This window comes from Chroicocephalus ridibundus, chromosome 4, assembly GCF_963924245.1.
Source record: "Chroicocephalus ridibundus chromosome 4, bChrRid1.1, whole genome shotgun sequence".
Lineage (NCBI taxonomy): Eukaryota > Metazoa > Chordata > Aves > Charadriiformes > Laridae > Chroicocephalus > Chroicocephalus ridibundus.
This window is the reverse complement of record NC_086287.1, coordinates 422168-428515: the sequence shown is the minus strand read 5'-3', so window position 1 is coordinate 428515 and position 6348 is coordinate 422168. Positions and strand designations below refer to the sequence as shown.

General features: G+C 59.6%; 1 long non-coding RNA gene across 1 annotated transcript; it reads left to right on the top strand.

The window, feature by feature from the left end:
* Positions 1–2419: 2419 nt before the first annotated feature.
* LOC134514421 (uncharacterized) lies at positions 2420–4652 on the top strand. Its single transcript, XR_010070727.1, has 2 exons — positions 2420–3251; positions 4422–4652. It is a non-coding gene; the product is annotated as an uncharacterized LOC134514421 (long non-coding RNA).
* Positions 4653–6348: the final 1696 nt, after the last annotated feature.

Sequence of the window (6348 nt, the reverse complement as noted above, 5' to 3'; positions counted from 1 at the left end):
TCCAGCTCACTGGAAGATGGAGGCTCCCAGATCCACCCGTTACGTGACGCTGCGTCCCTTCTGTCTCAAAGCCTTTCCCGCTCCCTGCCCCACGCCGTGAGCCGTCCCCGAGCTCAGCCCAGGGGCAGCCCCCTCCTCACACCCCAAGGGTCCCTGCTCAGTCCCCGCGTGTCAGAGGGCCACCACCCCAGCGGCTTCTCCGTCCCCCCGCCCCCGTGCAGCGCGTTCGGCCCCCGCAGAGAGCGGCCCCCGCAGCGGGAAGACGCCGGGTCCTGCCCTCGCGCCGCAGACAGATGCTGAGCCCCCTCCCGACCTCCTGCCCCGGGGCTCGGAGGAGGATTATCTCATTGAACAATCCACCATTTACAGGATAGATATTACACATCTGTTCTCCTCTCCGTAAATCCGCAGAAAAGCCAGTGCCCGGCTGGAGCAAAGCTGCCATCAGCGCCAAGGAAGCGAAAACGCGTTTCCTCGCTCCAGCAGCAGCGGAGACCCCGCGTCTCTGCCGGCTGTGCTTGGGAAGGTGGCAGCTCCTCACGGCGGGACCAATCCCGATGGATTCCGCCACAAGCCACCACTGCCAGCCCCAAAGAGCAGGTCCGGCCACGGCTGAGGACGCTCCGTCAGGAGGAACAAGGTCAGAGACCGCACTGGAAACACGGCGTGGGCTGGTAGGGAAGAGACTGGCACAGAGAGGCAATGGCGTCTGTCCTACCGCCGGGGCCAGCCATGCTAAACCAGGCCAAAGGAAGGGTTTTCCATGGGAATGTGGTAACGTGTCCTCAAGTGGCCTTTCTGCCAGAAAATACCCAGGGAGGAAGCTGAGGAAGAGGAGAAGGAGCAGGAAGGATGTCGGGCTTAAGAAAAAGCTGCTGTATGCCTGCTTTATCAAACCACAATTATTCACCTGCACAGTACGATTTTCTCCTGGATAAGGCAGGGCAGAGGCAAGTTTCTCTAAGAATTTCAGGAGAAATCCATGAACCATGTCTGTCCTCTACCACCAACTGCTTCTCCAGCTTCTCAAGGATTTCAATCAGTCCTTTCCTTTAGCTCCTGTTCAAAACCAAATTTGCAAGCTTTATCCTCAACAACAAGAATATTATGGAATCACGGAATGGTTTGGGTGAGAAGGGACCTTAAAACCCACCCAGTGGCACCCCCTGCCCTGGGCAGGGACACCTCCCACCAGCCCAGGTTGCTCCAAGCCCCGTCCAACCTGGCCTTGAACCCCTCCAGGGAAGGGGAATTGTTCCAGACATTCGTATTTCCTTCTCCTGCTATTCACAGAAAACACAACGCCGCCTTTCACAGCTGCCCCGGGCCGACGCGGCCACTCTTGCTGTCACCCCGGCAGTCCCCGTGATGCTCCTCAAGCTTTTGCCGCGGAGGAGAAGCTCGATCTACCAGAGTAACAGCAGGTTTCAGGGAGGTTTTCAGGGAGGGGCCGAGGCACAGGAACGCTCCCCCTCTTTCACACCCTACAACACCGAGCAGGGGAGGGGGTCTGAGGCGTCTGCTTCGGTGCGGGGCCTACGGGGAGTGCGGCTCCTGTCCCAGCAGCTCCCTGGGCAGAGCGGTCCTTCCACGTCGTTTGGTCTGGACTCACCGGAACAGAGCCAGAACCGCTCACGGCCCGCGGGCAGCCGGGGCAGGGTGGGGAGGGAGAGGGCAGCTGCCTGCGTGCTCCCTCCTGACGAGGAGGAGGAGGAGGAGGAGGAGGAAGAGCCGCTCCCAGCGAGACGCGGGTCATCACTAAGAGCAGCACGAAGCGGCACAGCAAAACGTGGGTTTGCTGTAGAAAACGGGCCGAGGGGGAAGCAGGTGAGCGTGAGATGTCACCGCGGGGGGTTCCTGGAGGCCGCTCGCCCCCGGTCTCACAGGGGCAGGGGTTTTGCGAAACCCCGCAGAAGAAAAACCCTGGCTGCGGGAGGCTGCGCCGCCCCCCAGCCCTGCGCCTGCCGTGGAGGTCGGCGACTGGCAGGCGGGCGCCGAGGAGCCAGGGGAGGGGAGGGCAACCCCTGGCAAAGGCAGCCGCGAGCAGCAGACGCCAGGTGAGAGGATTGTGTTGCTGCTGTTGGATCTGAGCAGGCAGCTTTCCTCAGCGAACCCACCAGCCAGGGCCCCGCAGCCCCCCCTGCCACCGCTGAGCGAAAACCTGCCCCTTCCCGAGCCAGCCGTGCTGGGAGAAGGGCCCTGAGCTCCTTCCAGAGGCAAGACCCAATTTCATCCCACAGAAGGACCTGGAGCCCGGGAGCTGCCAGGAGAGTCGGGGAGAGGAAGGCAGCATTCCCGACGCCGGGAAGGAGAACTTCGAGCAGGTCTGTATAAATCCTGGCAAACTTTCTGCAGAGCTGTTTTTAAGGGCGAGAAGGACAGGGGTGGGTTACTCAAAGCGGGCACGTGCTGAGGTTGGAGCGACACCGTTCCTCCCGCTGACGGGCACCCACACGGCAGAGGAACGAGACCCAGCCCGAGGCGTTCAGCCACTTCTGCTCCCAGGTCGGGGCACGGTGGAAGTGGCATTTGGGAACTCCAGCCCAACCCCATCAAACACCGGCAGCGGATCTGCCGGCGCCTGCGAGGCTCCGTGGCCGAGGCACTCGCTGGAGAGACACCACGGTGTGAGGAGCAGCCTGCGCAGACCCGGTTTTGAGCCTACGCAAACACTGAACCACGAGGGAAGGGGGAGAAGCCGTCGCCACGGACGGGACACGAGGTCCTGCTCGCTGCCGTCAGACAGAGGACATCAGGCAGCGCCTCCGCAACAGCTTAAAAAAGTATATTGTGTTTTGAGTGCCATAAATTTGAAAAGGCCCGAGAGAAGAGGTCTGCTCTCCAGCAGAGCATGGCAGAGAGGTCCCACCTTGCTGGCTGGGGATGGAGTTTTCGGCCTCAGAGGCGTGGGGAGTCGGGTGCTGCTGGGGAAAACCACCCAAAAAAAATTAAGGGAAGGAAAAAAAAAAAAATTAAGTAGTGAGCAATTTGGGAAAATCCTGCCTTTTAAGGGTTTTCCGGCGGGAGAGCGGCAGGCCCCGTGCCGAGGGGTGGCAGCGGGGGCGGGCAGTGGCAGCGGGGACCGGTGACGGGCCGGGCAGCTGCAGCGGGGAGAGCGGCACCCTCGTCCTGCCAGCGCCATGCGGGGCTTTCAGCAGGGCTCCCGGCTGCTGGCCGCCATCCTGCGGACCCCACGCGTCCCCCGGGCACCCATCGCCTCCAAACCGCCCGAGCACCCGCTCTCTGCCGCCGTGAGTAGCCTGGGGGGGGGCTGGAAACAAAAAAGGGAGGGGGGGACCCGCTTGCTCCCAGGGGTCAGAGGGGAACAACCCCCCCCTGCATTATAGCCGAGTTATTTTTGATGGGAGTGAAAGCAAAAGGGGAGAGGGGAGAAAAAGGAGGAAAGGTGCCCCCAGAGCAGCACTCAGGGGGGTGCATGCCCCACTCCCCACCTTCAGCTCCTGCTTCCATTTTATTTTATCCTTTCAGCCCCTTTATTAACCTTTGGGCGTTACGGTACCTGCTGAGGGTCCCCTGTGGCCCAGGGCTAAGCCATGGGGCAGTTCCAGGGCCTCAGGGCAGAGGTGGCAGCCCCTCAAGTCACCCTGCCAGCCCAGGGACGGACCCCGGGCCCCCCCTTCCATGGGACACTCACCCCAAAGCCGGTGTCCCCGTAGGCACGGAGGGGGTCTGCTGTCATCGCAGAGCCGGGGCACGCAGGTCCCTGCGTCATCCCTGCCCTGGGGATGATCCCCACCACCACCACAGGAGCCGCTCCGGTCGCGGGGACCCTCCTGGCCCCGGTGAAAGGGGCTTGGGAAAAGGAGCGTTTCAGCAGAGATCCTGGCTGGGTTTCACCTCCAGCCTCTGCTTGTGGAGTTCTCCCCCCGCTGCCTTTCCAAGGTCTGCAACAGAGTGCTTTGTGAGCCTAGAGGCTCTTTTTGTAGCCAGATAAAAAGAGAAATAAGAGTGACAGCGCAAGGGGTTAAGTGCTGCCCTGGTGCACCAGAAATAGCAGAGGCTGCTGCTGGTTGCCATTCGCGCCACAAAGTCATTTGAAAGTCAGGCACAGCTGCTTCTGGAAGCACCGCGAGCCGGAGGCTGGCTGCGACTGAAGGTCACAAGTTGCTCGGATTTCCCCACGAATGTCATGACTGAAAACACAGAGTGACTGGGACAAACCTGTAGAGCAGCCAGCTCAGCCCACCGTTGGTGGAAACCGCTGTGATTACCCAAATCTCCCTCCCACATCCCCCCGGGGTGTCCATCTGACAGCCTGGACAGAGCAAGGAGCGCGGACATGGGCGCTTGAGGCGCTGCATTAGACACGGCACCAGCATGTGACCGTCCCGGGAGCCCCATGGCCACTGCGGCCACCGCAGGGCCGTCCCACTCATCCTTCTGTTCTTCCCCCGCCGCAGGAGCAAGCCATCGCCTTTTCCGTGATGTCCGCCTGCTTCCTGGTGCCAACAGCCTGGGTCCTGGCACACGTGGAGCACTACAAGAGCCGAGCAGAGTAAGAAGCGGCAAGAGCAGCCCGCACCCCGCCGGGAGCAGAACTAGGAGTGATGATCAGACCACAGATCTTCACCGGGAAGGAACCCTCTGAGTTTGTTCATTAAAAAAAAAAATCACGTTAGCGTTAAGCGTGATGGCTTGTTGGTTTTGCTTCAACCGTGTGCTCGTTGTGTTGGGCAGCACGCCGTCCCGCAGGCGCTATTCCCTCATCGGCTGCACCGGCACCGATAGTCCCCCATCAGCAGGGACACACAGCTCCCGCCCCAGCTTTTACCTTGCGCAGTCGCGGCGAAGCGTAGGGCAGAGACCAAGGAACCACTCACAGCACTAGCGAGGAAGCAAAAAGCAAGTTAAATTCCTCGCAAGGAAATACTCAAAGGCTGTAGGCGACACTTGAAATGGCCCACAGTCCGGGTGCTGCACATCCGACTGCTCCTCCTGCACGAAGGGCCTCTCCCCCCTGCCCCGAAAACAAAAGTTTCCCAAATGATTCGTGTCAGGGAAGCGGAGCGCCAGCACTCGCTCACACACACTGAAGGTTTGGGTAGCGAATACCTCCAGGCATCTTAGAAAAACCTCTGAACAAGTGCCATGATTCGCCTGGATCCTCACCTCAGTGAACTGCTCAGAAACGTAGGTACGAGCAGCCCCCCCCGCAGCACCAGCGGGCTGTCAGATACTCTCAGGAGAAGACTTCAGCGCCGTTTCAGCAGTAACGCTTCACTATTTTGTGTTGATGCTCCTCTAAAGCACCAGCAGCCCTACGATGCGTTAGCTTTGCCGCACGGTTGGCATTTCCTTTACTCCTACCGTGTAGCGACACAACACTACTAAGGAGACCGCGCTTTTTGAAGCCCCTTTCCTGTCCTTAACTACAAAATAAGGGATACATTTCCCTGATCTGAACGCTTGTCTCCTCTGCACGCTCTTCTGGAGTCAGCGAAAGCGACACCAGGAACGAGCTTTGGAAGACAAGATGATGTGAGAACTAGGGAAAGTCAAATTGCACGATTCAGGAGGAGAAAACGTGTCCCGACACACGCTCCGCCAGCTGAACCCCGGACACAGCCAGGCGACGGAAGTGGTGGGCTGGCGGGGAAGAGGTTCAGACCCAAACAGCTCCAGACCAGGAAGAAATTCAGGCCAGAAGCGATTAGGGAGGCAGAAGGGTGGAGGGTGACCAGGTACAGGGTCTGACTATTTGATTTCCTCATTTTTAAAAAGCTTGAGCCTCCCCTGCCTGGAGCGGCGTTGCACCTGCAGAGCAGTCCGGCATCAGCCGTGTGCTTCCCCTTCTCCGTCGCTGGCATTGAACCCTCGGAGCCCAGACAGCAAGCTGGGAAAACCGGGCACAGGACAAAACCTCCAGCAGCAGCGTTTGCCAGAGCGACGCCAGAGGACTGCACTCCTGGACCACAGAAGTGCCCAACCTGGCGCTGCGAAGCACGGGCTGGCCGCGGATACGGTGGCAGCAGCATTGAAAAGCCACTTGCATCCCGAGGAATTTCGGCAGGTGTGCAAATACGACTCTGTTCAATTTAAAGCTGCTGTTACCAGCCCTGGCGCAGGTGGCTATTGCTGCCCCGTAATTAGTATTACGCATCTAAATGGCACTCGGAAGTGGCGCTCAGCTCCAATGTGCATCTGCTTCGAATTCTCAACGTGCGTTACTATCCTCCATCCCGACAAAGGCATCGCAGCAGCAGCAGGGCAAAACAACCACAGCACAGAAAGCCTTTAAAGGCAGCAGTTGTGAGAGGCAAAAGCAGAATAAAAATTGCTGTCCCAGGCGTTACTTAGGCCTTTTCTGCCAGTAATGCTTACTCAACT